General features: G+C 59.6%; 1 protein-coding gene across 2 annotated transcripts in view; it reads right to left on the bottom strand.

Moving 5' to 3' along the window:
* Nucleotides 1-17,594, bottom strand: part of INPP5A (inositol polyphosphate-5-phosphatase A) — a 175,787-nt gene that overhangs the window by 145,499 nt on the left and 12,694 nt on the right. The gene's annotated exons all lie outside the window — the stretch shown is intronic.

Here is a 17,594-nt window from a genome sequence, read left to right as displayed (position 1 = left end):
CACCGTGAGCCCTGGGGCTGCCCACAGACCAGCTCTGGGCCACCCGTGGCCTCAGCCAACTTGACCCCAGGCTGGAGGCTGGAGGTATGAACATACGGTTTGTAGGACATGGGGTCACCACACCTGGCCCGTGGAGCACAGGGCCACTGGTACCTATGCGTGTAGGCCATGGGGCCAGTGACATCTGACCTATAGGTCATGGGGTCAGTGACACCTGACCTGCAGGCCTTGGGGACACAGACACCTGACTTGTAGGCCGTGGGGCCATGGGGTTACTGACACCTGTCCAGCCAGGCTGTCCCAGTGCATGAGCTGGTGGGGGACAGGGGACGGATGCAGATAGACACCACCCAGGCGCTCCAGAGAGCCCTGGGGGAGAAGCTCAGTCAGAGCTGGAGGAGGCAGGACAGGGCCTGGGCAGGTGAGGCTGTCATCAGGGACAACGGGGGTGCAGAGGAGGGGCCAAATGAGGACTGAGGGGTGTCGATATTCTCCAAAAGCCTGAAACACACATTTTTACAAATCTTATCAGATATCCAAAGCAAAACTAAAAAACATTTTCCTGCAAAGAAATTATAAGTGAACTCAGAAAACATGTGCTTTTCCAAGTTACTATTTTTTTAGATTTTTTTTAAAGGTTTGTTTATTTTTGAGACAGAGAAAGAGAGTAATTGGGGGAGGGGCAGAGAGACACGGAGACACAGAATCCGAAGCGGGATCCATGTCCTGAGCCGTCAGTACAGAGCCTGATGCAGGGCTCGAACCCACGGACCGTGACATCACGACCTGAGCCGAAGTTGGATGCTTAGCCGACGGAGCCACCCGGGCGCCCCCCAAGTTACTATTAAGGAAAGAAAAGGACCATGAGGAAGTAACGAGAGGAGGAGGGCACCACTCGGGTCACTCGGGACAGGCACCGCCCTGAGAAACGCCACCCGCCCCCAGAGGCAGAAACTTCCCAGCAAGAGTAAGAAAGGCCGTGAGCTGTACAAACGCGGTCCCCATGCTGGCGACGGGCAGCAGGCCAGGGAGGAGCCCAGAGCGCCTTCCTGAAACGAAGTGGTCACTCGAGCCCAGGAGACTCCTTCCCGTCCCGCTTTTGTCGAGAGGCCGGGCACCGGTCCCCGTGAGGCTGTGGCCTCGGTGTCCGTCCGGGAAGCACGGGCCCCGCAGGAAGCCGGCTCTCACAGGGCCCCCAGGACGAAGAACACAAAACATATCTCTGACGACAACTCCGCTGAACGTGGGTGTGGATGCGCCTCTCTGCTCAGGACGCCCAGGGCAGCGCAGGGCAACCGCGGGCGCCCTTCACGACAGGGAGCAAAAGCCTGAGGGCAGGTGCTTAAGGAAGACAGTCGTGAAAATTATGAATTCTGTGTCCTCCACCCACACACACAAAGGACTGTGGAAGGGCAGCCTGGAGCCTGCGACACCCACGGCCGGGAGGACACGAGGCCGCCAGAGGCCCACAGGTGACCACCCTTCCCGGAGCAGGCAGGCTCGACTCTCTGGACCCGGAGTCGGGGCACCTGCTTCCGCGCCTCCCTCTGCCCACTGCTGGCACCCAGTTCCCCTCCCGTCGCGCCCCGCTTCTACCGGGGCTCACGCCACGGAGGCCACCTCCTAACAAGGGAACGTGCGCCGTGACCTCACTTCCCGCAGCCACCGCCGCCCCAGGGGCACCGACAGCCCCCAGCTGCTCCCCCAGAGCCCGGGGGCTGCCCCGCCCGCACGGCCCGCTCCCCCGTGCAGATGCTAGTGCTGCCAGGGGAGCCGCACCCGCGGGGCAGGCCCTGCGACCGGCGGCCTGTCCCCAGGAAGAGACTGGCCCGAGGCCCCAGGGCCACCGGGAGTGGCTGCAGGACGTGAACCCAGGCAAGGCGCCGCGGCCAGAGGTGGGTGGGAGCTCCTCAGCAGGCCTTGCGAAACCCCTGCCAGGGCCACGGGCCCCACAGCCAGGAGGTCCTGTCCCAGACCCCGCCCCCCCCCCCCCCCCCACTGCGTCCCCGTGCACACTGGTGACAGGCCTCGCCCCTCCACACATTCTCCCTTCCCCTCCCCCTCCGGGCCTCCACCATGCCCCAGACTAGGGGTCTCTCTCCTCTGGTTTCCGACGGGAGGGGCGCAGCGGCACGTGGTCACAAGGGCGCACGGACAGGTTCCACGCAGACACGTGCAGCGTCTGTAAGGCTTTCGTTGGCCCTACGCACACCACCACAAAGATGTGAAGCACGCTCCGCGGCCACGTTTCGTCCCGGAGGGAGGGGAAGCCACCCGACTTTGGTCACGTACAAGGTCACGTTTCACAGCATTTGAAACAGACACAACACGAGGGTCCTATCTGCCTTCACTGATGCAGAATCAGAGTCTGGAGACACGGTGTGGGTACAACTCTTGTCCCAAACTTTTAGTGTTAGATTCCTGCTTTTCTTCTTTCCATTCAAGGGCAATATTAAGTCTAATTTCAAAACAGTGCTGAGTGAGGCGAAATGGCCGACACGTGGCCAAGATGCCCACCAGAAAACTGACCCAGAAGTCTGTCAGTGCTCCTCGGAGCACAACCTGAGTGCAGCCACCGAGCCCTCCGGGACAGGAAGCCCGTGCTACCCTCTCAAATCGGGAGCTGGACGGCTGCCCAGGAGCAAACGTGGCTGCAACGAGAGACAGAAGTGACCGAGGAGGACACAGGGTACTGGCCGGCATACAGGAGAAGCGCGCGGGAAACCACCCGGCCCCTGCCCGCAGGCGCTGCGCCTTCTCCGAGACAGGAATGGCCGTACTGGGCTCTGGCGGGCCCTGGCTCTGCCAGTTCTTGCCCACCCGGCCGCCCCTCCACGGCCCCGCGGCCCTCCCTGGGGTCCCTGCCCCACACGCGTCTCCTCCCCCGCTCCCGAGGGGGCTGGGCCCTGACGCCAGTCCCCAGGTCAGATGCACTCTTTGCACCAAAACACGGGCTCCCCCTGGTCACATCCACCCCAGGGCTCAGGCCCCAGATAAACGTGGGACACACAAAGTGGCGAGCCCAGGGAAAACACTGGCAGGGACTCAGAAGTCCCCAGCGCCTCCCTGGCCCCACGTCTCTCATGTAAATTTAATCTTAGACACAAATTAGAATATCCAAGCTAGCTTGTAGGGTGCCCAGAGGACTATCCAGAAACATGCAGTAAACCGAATCACTTCACCAGATGGGGCTGCAAGACAACAGCGGGCTCCACGGCTCCGCGGGCGGGCTGCCTGCCGTGCTCTGTCCCGCTGGCTGCTCTTCAGGCGCAGCGGCCCTATCTGGAATGCCCTCGCGCCTCCCACCTTGCTTCCGCTCCTGTCTCGGCCGGAGTCCCACGCACATGCGTCAATGCCCTTCCAGGCCTTGAGGAGCCCGCTCACAGAGCCCCCCAGGGGCCGCGGCACGCGGGGTTTCTAGACTGAAGGTCCGGGTCCGCTGGTGAGCTCACGTCCGCACGGTGGGTTGCGGGCAGCAGGCGGAGGAGGACGGACCCAGGAGAGCCCATCCCCACAGCGCGGGAGACTCCGGTCCAGCGGTGGGGTGGCAGGCGGCCCACCTCGGGCCTTAGGACAGAACCCAGACTCGTCCAGCGTGCGCCCCCCCTTGGGCACTGGCGAGACGTGGACCTGTGCCGAAATTAACATAGCTCACGAGGCAAACGCTAAATGCTGAAATGTAACCAGTGCAGTCTGTATTCCAGGACGATCTAGAATACTCTAACATGCACACTGCTAGCCCATCGGGTGGAAAACGCACAGACCTGCACCATGTGCAGTGCAGGCCCCCGGAGCAGGACAGAGTGTGGGGTGGGAGAGGGACACAGGGCCAGGGGATGATGCTCCAGCCTGGACCCTCCCCAGCCACCGAGGCCTCGGGGAGCTGCCCACAGCCGGGGCACTGAGGCAAGAGGTGTCTCCCTCCTCCCATCCAGGGCTGGGCCCCACAACCCGCGGGCACCGTCCGCACTCGTGCGTCACCCCGTTCTGAACCTACCCTTCACTCAGCAAACACAGACAAACCTACAGGCCTGGGGCTCCACCCCCTGGGCCTCACAGGACCAGCGCGGGTCCTCGGGGGAGGGGACCGGAGCGCCGGGCAACCCCGCCTCTGCCCTGCGGCCTGACGCCGCATACAGCCCCTACCAACGCGGCCGGGGATGCGCAGGCAAGGGCGGAAACTGCAGTGAAGTGGGGTGGAGGCGCCACGGAAGAGACGGCATCTGCGGGGCCAGGGGCCGGGGTGGGCAGCAGGGAGAGGTCACGTCCCCAGACAGGACGGTGCCGCGGGAGCGGAACGGTCCACGGCTTCTAAGATTCACGAGAGCCACAGCGGGCAGTTATGTCAGATGGCTCTGTGGCGGCGAGTTCGAGAAGGAAGAAACCAAGGAGAGGCAGCTTTGCCGTCACACTGCAGGCCTAGTGCCGTCACATCCCTGTGGCCCCTGAACACCTGACAGCAGGGGCAGGCCCCGGGAGCGCACGCACTCTCTATTTTCCGGTCAGCCACGCGGCTTCCGGCCCCGAAAAACCACGGCGCCCCACCTGCTTCCCCACAAGCCACCAGGACAGTCGCCAAATGGGTCCCTCAAATCAAAGGGGGACAACGGACTCCCTCGGCCTCCGCTCACTCCCTGGGCCAGCCCTGCCCTTCGGGAGACAGAGCCACCGTCCTGGCGGGGCTCAGACACCGTCTACCGCGAAGTCTCGATACGCCCGCGTCTACGCAGAAAGCAGCCGCGTACAAAGTCCGCTGAGCCGCCGTCTCTTCAGAAGGGGCTCTCCTTCTGCTTCCTTTCTACTCCCACATGCAACCCTGCCACCCTCCGGAGACCAAGACCCTTCATCTGACCGACGAAGGCACCCCGCCTCTGCTCCGGCCGTGCTTTCCTCCCTCCTTTCTGACAGGTATAGGAGGTAATGGCGTGCCCTGCAATTGATCCCCGGGACCTGATGCAACCGGGTGCAACTCCGCCCCCTTACGATTGATTTGCTGTGGTGACTGGCGGGGGGACTCGGCGTTCTTTTCCACCAGGGCTTCCACACTGTTCCACACACCAAGTAAGCTGGCTCCTCTGGCTGAGATGTGGCCCTTGTCCCACGCCAAGTCCCCTCAGGCTGGCGTGCCCCTCTCCCAGCTCCGGAAGGCCTCACTCACCTCTCCCTGTCTTCCGGGGTTTTACTGAGACGCCACCGACAAAATGCTGCGGAAGGTCGGGGTGAGCGACGTGGTGACCCGGGCATGTGGTGTCATCGTCACGGCAAGGTGAGCTGACGTCCAGGCCTCACAGCTTCAGGTGCCACCTTGTCGTGCCAACTCGCAGGATCTGCTCTTCGAGCGCTCAATGCAGCGCCGCTAACCGGCCGCCTGACCGCCCTGCGCATCGCCCCCAAACTGCTCGGACTTCCACGGCCTCGTGACCGGGCGGGAGCCCCCGCTGAGGCAGCCCTTCGCGTGGCTCTTCCTTCTCAGAATTCGCCCGGCTGCCACACACACATCCACCTGCCCATCCCACGTCATCAAAGCAGTGCAAACACAGCCACCCCGGAGTGGCCCGGGGCCATCCTGCTTCCCTCTGCGTCTGGCCCGGGCGGCCACGAGGCTCAGCCTAGACACAACCCAGGGAAAGTGTTGAGCCTTCCGGGAAGACCCCCCGCGCCCCCCCCCCCATCACAGGAAAGCTGCATGTGACCCCAGGGGAGTAATGAGCCAGATCCTGTTACTAAATACCATTCTCCAATAAAAGCAGCAGACCCCGGGAGAACTGGCTGACTCCAGGGAGGGGGCAGGGAAAACACAGGACGAGTCACCAAGTTCCCAAAAGACAGCGGATGCACACGTACTCGGGGCCAAATGAAGGAGTCCAGCGGCCAAATCTGAGGCACCCCGAGCCCCTCCAGGCAACGGCTTGGGCGCCCCCCTCAAAGGGCAGCCCGCTCACCCCCACGTGTGGGGTGCACTTGGTGACCGGACGGTGGAGAGGTGGCGGGCACCCCGGCAACGTCTGTCTTCTTCCCAAACGCCCACAAGCCCGGGCGCACCATGAGAAGGCATCTGACACACCCAAGGTGAAGGACACCCACAAAGCACCGAGCAGTCTCCTCAAAGTGTCCAGAACGTGGACGAGAGTGGGAAACTGCCAGGGTCCACAGGGGACAGAGGAGGCGAGACGACCGCACGCGGTGCGGTGCCCTGGACCGGGTCCTGGGACAGAACAGGCTCGTTTCTGGGAAACCTGCTAAGACCCAAGTCAAGTCTGTGGCTCAGTCAATGGTGTCCTGCCAACGTGAATTCCTCGGCTTTGACAAAGGTGCCATGGTCCCACGAGACGCTCCTCTGGCGGCGGGGGGGGGGGGGGGGGGCACAGGGTCTCCAGTCCCTTCTGTGCCACCAATTACCCCAAACTAAAAAGTAATACATCCCCAAATATAAAAGATCCCAAATTCTAAGAAGTTGCATCAAAGTTGCCCAAAGATATGGGGAGGGGGGTTTCCTGTGTCACCCCCCTGCCCTCCGGCAACCAGCAGCTTGTTCTCTGTATCTGATCCACTTCTGTTTTGTTTTTAGATTCCGCATACACAGGAAATCATATGGTATTTCTCTGACTTCTTGCACTCAGCATAATGCTCTCCAGGCCCATCATGTTGTTGCAAACGGCAAGATTTGCGTCTTGTTTTATGGCTGAGTAGTATTGCACAGTGTGCACACATTTTCTTTGCCCACTCGTCTATGGATGGACAACGCTGGGTCGCTTCTGCGTCTTGACTATTGCGAATAACGCCGCAGCCACCAGGAAGGTGTATGTATCTTTCTGAATAAGCGTTTCCATTTTCTTTGGGAACAAATGGGGTTGTTGTTTGGGGTTTCTTTGGGAACAAATGGGGTTGTTGTTTGGGGTTTTGTTGTTGGTGTGCTTCCTTCCCCCCCCCCCCCCGCCCAGTGTCTCTCCTTTCCAATTTTGCAGGACGTGGCGTGAGAATCTGATGGTGGCATCCAGCCTTTATCAGAGGGACAGTACCACAGGCACAGGGGGGCGTGGGAACGGAGACGTGGGGGAGCTGGGCCCGGACAGCGTGCCGAACTGCCCCGCACGCTCCCCACCCCGTGTGTGACCAGGGAGGGATTCTGTTACTCGTAACCATCAGCATCCCGACACCGTGTGTTTCCCAGATCAGTTAGATTTAAAGATCAGCAGAAGTGACTACCTCTTCGTAAGTTAAGCCTTTGCATTTGCAAACGGGCAGTGTCCCCACGGACTGTCACCGCTCTCTGCGACTGTGTCGAAGCTGCCTTCACACAGAAGTCAGAGTGCTGGACTCCATGGCTGTGCATTTCGTCATCACAGACGGGGTCCCTTCTGCTTACTGTCTGGATGTATAAGAACTTGTACGGATTAATCACTAAAGGCTTTCACTGCGTATCACAGGTTTTCAGTAAATCCACTTGAGTTTCCCAGATGCATAATCATATTTATAAATAACTCTCCTTCCTTTCTGATACTTCAGGATTTACGGTCTCTTCTTGTTTAATTACTGATTTCAGTAGTTAAAGCTTCTAGAAAATGTTTAAATAAACACGTTTATGTCAAGCATCTTTGTCTTGTTCAACTTCAACGTTTGATTTCCATGTTTCCAAAACAGTATTAATGAAATCTTACATGTTTCAATTTTACTTTGAGGAATCATTGTTTAATGAAGAGATGTTGAATTTTATCAAATATATTTTCAGCATCTACAAAAAACAGACATTTTCCTATTGATAAATTATTAACTTATTAACATGCTGGATCATGTGACGCAATTTTTCCGAATACGAAACCACACTCACACGCGTAATAAACAGACTGTTTTCTACTTGCCGCTGGGTCCTCCGTGGGACCCTCTGGCGAGCACGCACAAGCGACCGTCTATGGTGCTGGCCCCTGGGGCTCCGCGGTCTCTGAGCGTTCGTGATCTCTCTGCAGCCGGACAGTTCGCACAGGGCTGGAGTCCGCCGTTCCTGGACAACTTGAAATACCTGTACCTGGCGACAGGTCGATCGTTCTGTCTTCCTCTAATAACTGGCCAACTTGACTATTCTCTCTTCTTCGGTCTGTGTATTTGTACATACTTTGCTAGAAAATTACCCGTTTTTGCTCATTTTTTCAAGATCATTTAAATACAGTTGAACAAACTAAGGTCTTAAAACTGCTTTAAGTTTGACAGGTTTCCCTGGAGAACCAGGAAGAACAATACAGGTGGCCAGGTGACAGTCATACCCTGAGGCCTCCCTGTCCCCTCCCCAGGTTGTCACTGCCCGAAGGTTGTCACTGCTGCAGGTGACGACCTGGAAGAAAGTAGCATTCCTTCCTATGACCCTGCTAAAGTCCCCAACTCAGAGACAAGAAGGAGGAACAGCCATATACGTGTGTTGATGGACAAGGGGCTGGTCTGCTGGCCTCGGCCCCGGCCCCCACCCTACACTGGACCCACAGCCAGCTGGGAGGTCTGCGCTCTGGTCGACTACAAACCCCGAGTATCCTCTGTGTCGTCCACACCGCAGGGTGGACGTGAGGAGCGCAAAGTGCCTTAGAGCGTCTTTGGCTTATTTCTTAAGTGGTTTAGGCTTGGAATTAAAACAAATTTTCAAATATGCACCACTTCACATACACGGTAAAATAAATGGTGCCATTTCTGCTCAGCCCAGAAGCTGTAAAACAACAGTGCAGAACAGGCTCGCTGGTGTCTGTACCACACCCGGCAGAGGAGCTCCCAGCAAGGCTCCCAGTGGGGGAGCTCCTGGGGGGACGGGGCGAGGAGGCTCCCGCAGGAGGAGCTCCTGGGCGGGGGGGGGGGGGGGGGGGGGCAGTGGTGGGGCTCTCGCATCCCGCAGGGGAGATACTGGGGGGGCGGAGCGGGGGGGGGCTCCTAAGGGAGGAGCTCCCGCAGGGGGAGCTCCTGGTGGGGGGGTCAGGGGTGGCTGCAGTGCAGGGGCTGACGTGGCCCCCAGACGGGCCCAGATCTCTGAGTCAGCAGCGGCCAGTTCCCATCTCCCTGAGGCTCACACCGGGCCCAGGCAGGCGGTCTCTCCAAGCACAGCTCAGAGTCCACTGATACAGTTCCCACACCCAGAACAGGGCCAGGCATACAGCGGGCACTCAATGAACACCTGCTGCAGGAATAAGAGAAGCCCGGATGTAGCCATGGTGAAGGCCGGAGCTCCCAGACCTCAGGGAAAGGAGCTCTCTCTACCACACCCAGGACCTCATGGCATCTACCGCTGTTCATCTGTGACCTTAAGACCTCAAGACACTCCCGAGATACGCCTTCTCCTCCTCAAAGCCTAGAGCGTTTGGAACCGGGTCTCCATTCCAAGAGCCATTTTCACAGCCCCTGGTGCAGGTAGGAACACTGAGACCGGCATGGCCACGGCCACCCCGGAAACCCCGGGTCCCACATCCACGGAGAAGGGGTCACGGCCTCCCAGACGCACGGTGGCCGCACAGGCCCAGGGGGAAGCCCGGGGCTGTGGGGACAAAGCTCCTTCCCCCACCGCGGCCTTCCCAGGACGGGTGCTGGCCACACTCCAGGAGCCACCCCGAGAGGGCAGCATGGGTGGGGAGCGGTGGGAAGCAAGGAGACACGACAGGGGACTCCGGCCACCACACATAACTGGGAGGCCAGATGGACCAGAGGACCGCAAAAGGTGTGTGCATCGGCCACTGAGGCTCCGGGGCCTTCCTCGGCCCCTTCACGGGTCTCCTGGACAACTGCCCAGAGCACAGAGCAATAATCCCCAGTTAGCAGCCCCTACGGTCGGCCTCGCCAGCAATCACAGGGCCACCAATGAAGCCACCACGCATCGGGGAGAATTCAGGGCCTGTTTCCCCTACCTTCACCCTACTTTTTCTGTTCCTTTTCTTTTCCCATGTGGCACCCACTCAACACATCATTTTTCTTTTTTTTTTTTTTAATGTTTATTTATTTTTGAGACAGAGAGAGACAGAGCATGAACGGGGGAGGGTCAGAGAGAGGGGGACACAGAATCTGAAACAGGCTCCAGGCTCTGAGCTGTCAGCACAGAGCCCGACGCAGGGCTCGAACTCACGGACCGCGAGATCATGATCTGAGCCGAAGTCGGCCGCTCAACCGACTGAGCCACCCAGGCGCCCCAACACATCATTTTTCAATAGCCATCCTGAGAAAAGAATTCCTTCTAATTTTAAAGTTTTTCCGTACAGCAACCCATGATTATGATCTTTTTAAACATACACATGTATTCTGTTGCTTTCCCGACCCTGTGTATGCTCTGTGCTCACTACAACACGGAAAATTACCATTTCTGTAAAACCTGTGGCTAAGAATATGCTTGTGCCTAATTGCCACGGTGTGAATGCGTGGCCGCACCCTCATTTTGACACACTTACTCACTACGGGGGGGCAGACGCGGGACCACGCACAGCGCCACAGCCCCACCCCCCCACCCTCCCCCCGCCAGGAGGCCGCCTCGCTCCCCGGGAAAGGCCAGAGCCAGACCTGCAGGCCGCCCGGGGTGCAGGCAGGACACGTGCACCGAGACACGGGAGGAGCCCCCGCAGCGGGAGAGACCCTCAGCCGGCCCCCAGGTGCCGGGGAGGCTGCAGACTCCGAACAAAACCTCACGCTGATTTCTAGTCTTGCCCAGTTCCCAAATTCACACCATCGCCGTCTGTGACCCACCCACTCTTACCCCAAAGTGAGCGTCTGGGGATGTTTTACATAGAAAAGTACATAGAAACCGAAAGGACAAGGGTCCCACGATCATTTGCACATCCTGCCCCTTCTCGTGGCACAATGTGCCGGAAGCACCATGTCCCCCAAACCAGCTGGAGCACCGGTCCGGAGGACGAGGGTGCCTTGGTCCAGGTGGGGCCAGGGAGAATCCACCTTCCAAGGCCCACTCCTCAGACGCACGATGCGAAGGGACCCTCAGCCCCAAGGTGCTGGCAGCCCGCGGGCTCCTCCCCGACGGCCTGAACGACGTCCCTCACACTCGGCCACCCTGCACCCTGCAGGCCTGCCCCCGACACACTCCATCCTGACCCCTGTCCCCTCTGGCCCCCTCCTTGTCCCTCCCGTCCTCCGCTCTTGTGGCTCCTCTGCCTCAGGGAGGAGGGGGTCTCCCCGGGTCCTCACGTGCTCCTCCTCCCCCCGACAGACCCCCTGTATGTGGAGGCTCCCGCCGCTCTTGTGACTCTGGAACTAACCCAGTTGGCCGTGCCCCTGAATGTCAGCATGCCGGACTGGGGACTGCAGTGACCCCACTTGGGAGGGGTCCCAGTTCGGTGTGACCAGCACCACACACTTAAAACACAGAGGCAACCTCAAGCACTACATACTGTTCAAGTCTGACACCTGCCCCGCTGAAAACATTCCAGAAGGTTCTGCGCCATCTCAACGGGTACGGGCAGAGGGCAGTGTGAGACTGAGGATGGGCTGAGCCCCGGCTGATCTGGGGAATCAGAGGGCCAGGCTAGGGACCCACACCACATGGAAATAAGACACTCTGGGATACCCTCCCTGGGGCCACCAGGTAGGAACCGTGGAAGGCCACTAGCCCAAAGACACGCTGCTAACCTGGCCATCGGGGGCCCAGGGACAAGGAGTGTGCGGTCAAGGACAGAGCGGAAGTGAGAGCCGACCGCCAACGGCAGGACCCTCCTCGTCCTGATCCTCAGAAAGTGTTCCTTGGACGTGCTTTCCAGAATCGGGGCCTTGACCCCCCTCCCTCCCCAGTCCCTCCACACCACAGTGAGAAGTCACCCACAGGTTAGCAGTCCCCACTCTGCCACCCGTCATCTGTGACTTGGGTTTTCTCGTCAAGGGCAGAGAACAAGACAGAGTGGCACGCTCCACCTCGAAGGCCTTCGCTCTTCCAACGTGAATCCGAGATGTGTCCCCAGGCCCCTCGGGGAGTTTGCCTGCGAGCTCCTGGTAACAACATGAGGCACCTGATGAACCCTGACCTCACGGAGCTTCCCTTCTGCGGGGACAGACTGGGCGTGCTAAGACACTGACACCAGGTCACACGCTGTCCTGGGAGGGGAGCCACAGGGACAGAGAAGGGGCCCACCCCTGCAACTCAGCGGGTGCCAGGGGAAGAGGGCCCGGCTGACCGCCTCAGACAGTGGCCCTGGTGGCCCAGGGTCCCAGGCGAACTACGGCTGGGAAGCGCTCCAGCAACAACTGGCTCTGGGATGAGGGCAGCCAGCTCCTACAGGCAGGAGTGTGGGTGTGGCCCGGGCTGGGTGCGGGCTGGCAGACATGCCTCGGAGCCGGTGGGACGGTCCAGCCGGAGCTGGTAAGGAGGCCAGGGTGGGGATCGGCTTGCAGGACAGAGGACCCAGGGAATGCTCTGTGTGTCTGCCCTCCCATCTCCCCACGAACCAGCCTGGGGCCGTCCACCTTCAGGAAAAGGGGATCGGGGCAGACTGGCCACCAGGCTGAGGCCACACTCAGGAGGCAAGGGGCAGGACCACATGCAGGGGACAGTCTACTGGCCTGAGGTCAGCAGGACTCCCACAGCGGATGGTGAGCTCTGCAAGCTGAACTCAAAACCGGAGCTGCAAAATATTCAAATCTGCAATTTGTTCTCTAAAGAAAAACACAGTCGCAACCAGCAAGCAGAGCCCGGAGTAACTCTCAAGTTCCTACAGCCCAAAAACTAGCGAACCAACCCTGTGACATCAGCGATCCCGATGGGAAAGAGGGCGGCCAAGGCCCCCAGACCCGCCCAGCCATCCTTCCCAGCCTGGACACGCTCCAAACCCCAGGAACCACCCCAATGCTCCGTGCACCGGCCACCAGGAACGTGAGAGCCAGGGTACGGACAACCACAGATGTGAGAGGCGGTCCACGGATGCCCATGGACACGAGAGCTGGTCCATGGATGTCCAGGGATGTGACAGCTGGTGCACAGATGTCTGCAGACGTGTGAGCTGGCCACACACACAGCGCACGTTCATCCACTCCTGCCACTTCCCGACATCCCCTTTCACACCCATCTCCAAAGTCAAAGGTCTCAACCTCACGATATTTGGCAAAACCACCCCTCCGCCTCTCCCGAGGCTCACCAAGGCAGTGCCTCTGCAGAAACCCGTGAGGGCTTCCTAACTGGCTCTTGAGCCCGTCAGCCGGCCACACCCAGAGGCCGGGGCGCTGGCCCCACAAGGCCCAGCGCACAGGCAGGAGCTGTCACAGCTGAGCAGTGATACATAGGAAGAAGGGCTCAAGGTCGGCCCACGGTGGCACGGCTGCCAGGACCACTGCCTGGAGAGCCCTCCTTCCGCGGGGATACCACCCCTCGACCCCTCCTGTGCCCAGGGATGTCAATGCCCTTTGTCTGGAGGGTGGGCAGTGGGGTCCCAACAGGCAAGGTGAGGCTCCTGCAGCCTCTAAGCCCCTTACTGTCACCCCGGTCCCCTTAGTGGGGCCATCTGGGAAAGGTCTGCTGGCACGCAAGCAGAAGGGCACAAAAGACACGCTATGGCGGAGATGGGCACGGAGGCCGAGCTCCGCGGCGGCCTCTCAGTCAAGATGGACACAGAAAGAGTGGGGCCCACAGGGAGCGGTGCCACTCCTGCTAGAAGGCCCCACGCTCCTCGAGACACAGACAGCAAACCCGGCAAGGGCTCCACACGCAGCCCAGGAGCTGGGGGGCTCCCTGCCTTCTTCGGGTCATCTGCCTGTGACAGCCTTGTCACTCAGCCACAGTCCGCTCCCTGAGTCTGAACCCAGAAGCAATGATCCCCGTGAGGCCCTGGAAAGCTGCTCCTTTCTGTGATGCAGACTCAGGCGTGGGGACCCAGGGTGAAAGTCACGTGCTTTCCCCCCTCTGCGCCCGTCAGAAGCCGCCCCCCGCCGTTCAAAATTAGCACCATGCCCTGTGCCCTTCATTACCCGAGCTGAAACTCAGCGTCATGCTTCACCAAACATCAGTTCTTGAAAATAATGTACAGTTGGACAGTTGGGGCGCCTGGGGGCTCAGTCGGTTAAGCGTCCGACTTCGACTCAGGTCACGATCTCATGGCTTGTGAGTTCGAGCCCTGCGTCGGGTTCTGTGCTGACGGCTCAGAGCCTGGAGCCTGCTTCGGATTCTGTGTCTCCCTCTCCCTCTGCCCCTAGCCCACTCGCATTCTGTCTCTGTCTCTCTCAACAATAAATAATGATAATAAAAAAAATTTTTTTAATTTAAAAAAAAAAATCAATGTACAGTTGACCCTGAACACTGGGGTTTGAAGCACACAGGCCGGCTTCTCTGCTGGTTTTCCTGGCAAGGGCAGCACGGTACTATAAACGCATCCTGTCCTCCTGATCGTTTTCTTGGTACTGTCTTCCTTCCTCGCTTGATTTACTGTAAGAATACACAGCATGTAGCACGTACAACATGCTACACACGTGTTAATTCACTAGGTTCCTGGAAAGCTTCCAATCGGGACACGGTTAGCAGTAAGTTTTGGGGAGTGAGACGTTATTACGGGGCTTTCTGATTGCGCAGAACCCCTGGGTTGTCCAAGGGTCAACCGTATGTCAAGAGCGATGGTTGGAAAGTAGTCTCTGTTAAAACACGTATTTACACAGGGGTGTGTTAAACGTACACACAGACGCACCCAGACACGCGCAGACGCGTTTGGCCTCCATGTTAGAGCTATAAAAATTCTGGCAAGCGCCAGTTTAGGAAATCTCAAGGAACGAACACACCGCATGCCATGGCAAACAACGCGGGTGCAGAGGCGGTGGGGGCGCCCCAGACCGCCGCCCCGATGGGGAGCACCACATCACATACAAGTCCCGGAAATCAGCGACCTCAGGCTCTTGCTTTCTTCCTTACCTCTCAGGTTAAAATGTGCATTTTCAGACTGCTAATGACAAACTGTTAGAAAAGTGTACTTTAAACAGAACTACGATCGACCCTTAGAGCAGCCGGAACTTGACCCTGGGGCACTTCAAACCCCCAAGTGAACGTGCTCAGCGGGGAGGACAAGGGCTGGGTGAGGACCCTTATGGGGCCTCTAGGCTCCTCCCAGCACCGCGCCCCGGAGGCAGGAACCAGGTCACCCTTGTCCAGCCCCTGCCACCTACACAGTGGAGCCCGAGACACCAGTGACGGGAGGGGAGAGGCTGTCAAGTGGGTCCTCTGCCCAGCGGCAGCAGCAAGAGTCCCCAGAGGCAGGGACGCACTCAGCCGCCCTCCCCTGGGCCCCCCAAGCCTGACTCCCAGCCCTTCCCAGGAGCCACCTATTTTTAAAACCTCCTTTTCTGCTCAAACTGGCAAGAGTTCCGTCTACTCTTAACTAGAGCCCCGTAAGCCGCAGCTGTTAAGAGTCTCACCGGCATCTTCCACACCAGACTGGAATATCCCCGAGAGCAGGGCCCACCCAGTGCCTGGCTCAGTAAGGACGGCGTCACCCCCTGGAACGCACCCCTCGTGCCTGAGGCCAAATGGACGGGTCCCGAAGGGCATTTCTTCCCAACCCCGCTTCTGAAGACCGTTCTAGGTACTTGCTGGTTCTGCCTCCTGTCAGTCACGAGTGGTGGCAGAGAAGGGAGCCCACTGGAGCATGTGAAGCCTGTGACAGAATCGCAGGCTCTCGGAGCCGTGGACCAGTGCCCAGTCACGTCACAGCGCTCAGAGGGGCATCTGGCTGGAGGCTTTGCATTTATTCAAGCAACAAAGTCGACATATGTGCGTAAGGGCCACCTCACCCGGGGCCCGGGGCCGGGCATACAGGCAAAGACTGTCCTGAAGGTTGGTGGCACGGGACAGAGGACCCCAAATCGGGGCCACGACCGGTGCGCCCAGCACAGCTGACTCAGGACACCACGTCGGAGTGGTGTCTCTGCTCAGGAAAAAGCGGAAGGATGGCTCGGCGTCAGCCGAAAACACAGAAGGCGGGAAGCAAAGAGTGAGGCTCTGTCAGCAGCAGCTACTGCGGCAACGTGACTTTCGAGGAAGGTTCCTGGGCGACTTAATCCCGGGCGCAGCCCCTACTGAAAACAGAAAACAACGGAAAAAGCGGTGAAACCAAAAAGCCGGGGCTTCGAAAAAAGATCAACAAAGCTGAGAAAACGTTTGGCTAGACCAACGAACACACTGTGGACAAACTGTAAAGCTGGGGCTGAACAGACCGTGCGGGAACCCCGCGAAGGGCCACACGCCAGCAGACCGCTTAACCCGCGTGAGGGACGCACGCCCGGAAAGACGCGCTACCAAAGCCGGCTCGGAAGAAACAAAGGCCTGATGCACCGGCGGAAGGGTCAGGAGTGAATCAAACAAGACAAGCGCAGGGCTTGTGCTGAAGCGCGTCACGCATCACGGAAAGGAAGCGAAGAGGACCTAAGCCCTCGGAGGGCTCTCCCGTGGCGGCGCACTGCAGGCACAGTGTTGACGTGGCGACACAGTTCCCAGAGAAACTGGGGGTCCGGTGTGGCGGGGACCCCAGAGGGCCCCCCGTGGAAGCAGACAGGCCAGTCCCGGAGCGCGTGTGCCGTGCAGGAGACCCACAACGAGCTCGAAGAACAAGCACCAGGCAGAGGACTCACACTCCCCCGTTCCAAACCGACGACAAAGCTACGGTCCTCCACACAGTGTGGTCCCAGCACAGGGCAGACGTGCGGGTGCGGGGAGCGCACCCGAGAGATGCGTCTTTATGGTCAATTTTCAACAAGGCGCCAAGACAGTCGGGGCGGAAACCAGGCTTCTCAACAGATGGCACCGGGACCGCTAGGTAGAGATCCTAACTCACGATACACACAAAAAGTGCGTCCAACAAGCGAAAGACCCAAACAGAAGGGCTGAAGCTACGATCTTAGGGGAAAGGGTCGGGGTAGATCTCCGTGACCCTGGATCGGGAGGCGGCTTCTCAGAGACAACAGCTGAAGCACAAGGAACAAGACAGATGACTCGGACTTCATCGGAATGCGCTTGCGAGGACGCCGTCGAGAATGTGCTAAGACAGCACGGAGCGACCCACTCTCCGCCATGGGGCACTGCTGCGGCACAGGGCTGCGGTCGGTGGCACCGAGACCGGCGGAAGCCTGGCCCCGAGGGAAGACCCCCGGGGGACTGCCGGTCCACCAGGCGCCCCCTGGGTACAAAGGCCAGGGCACGCTGCCCGCGTGTGTCAAGCGATCCTTCCTCCGAGGCCAGGGGTCCTTCTGACGCTCCGTGGCACTTTGTCAGCTTGCAACCAGGAGTCCACGGGACGGCGGGGGTCCGGCTAGGGCGCTCAGGTGGAAGGAGGGCACCCCAGCCACCCTCCTGCTCCACAGTCACACCAACCCAGACAAGCGGCGGGAAAAGTCCCCTCGGCCAGCCACAGAACATACAAGTGGCCGTCTCCTCAGCTTTCTACACACAGGAGAAGGAGTTTATGGGGACCCGGTGAGCGTGGGGGCGACCCACAGCCGGTGCATCCCTGAGGAGGGATGTGCTCCAGGAGCGACCCCCTGGCCCCAAACCTACCTGGCTCCAAGCACACACCTGCCACCCGACCAGAGACTCATTCCACCAGCGCGTCCCGGTGCACCAGCCGAGGCTGTCCATGGCCGGGCTCTGAGCCGGCGGTGTGCCACTG

The sequence above is a fragment of the Panthera tigris genome, chromosome D2 (genome assembly GCF_018350195.1).
Source record: "Panthera tigris isolate Pti1 chromosome D2, P.tigris_Pti1_mat1.1, whole genome shotgun sequence".
NCBI classification, from domain to species: Eukaryota; Metazoa; Chordata; class Mammalia; order Carnivora; family Felidae; genus Panthera; species Panthera tigris.
Note: the sequence above shows the minus strand (reverse complement) of the source record. Positions and strands in the feature narration are given on the sequence as shown.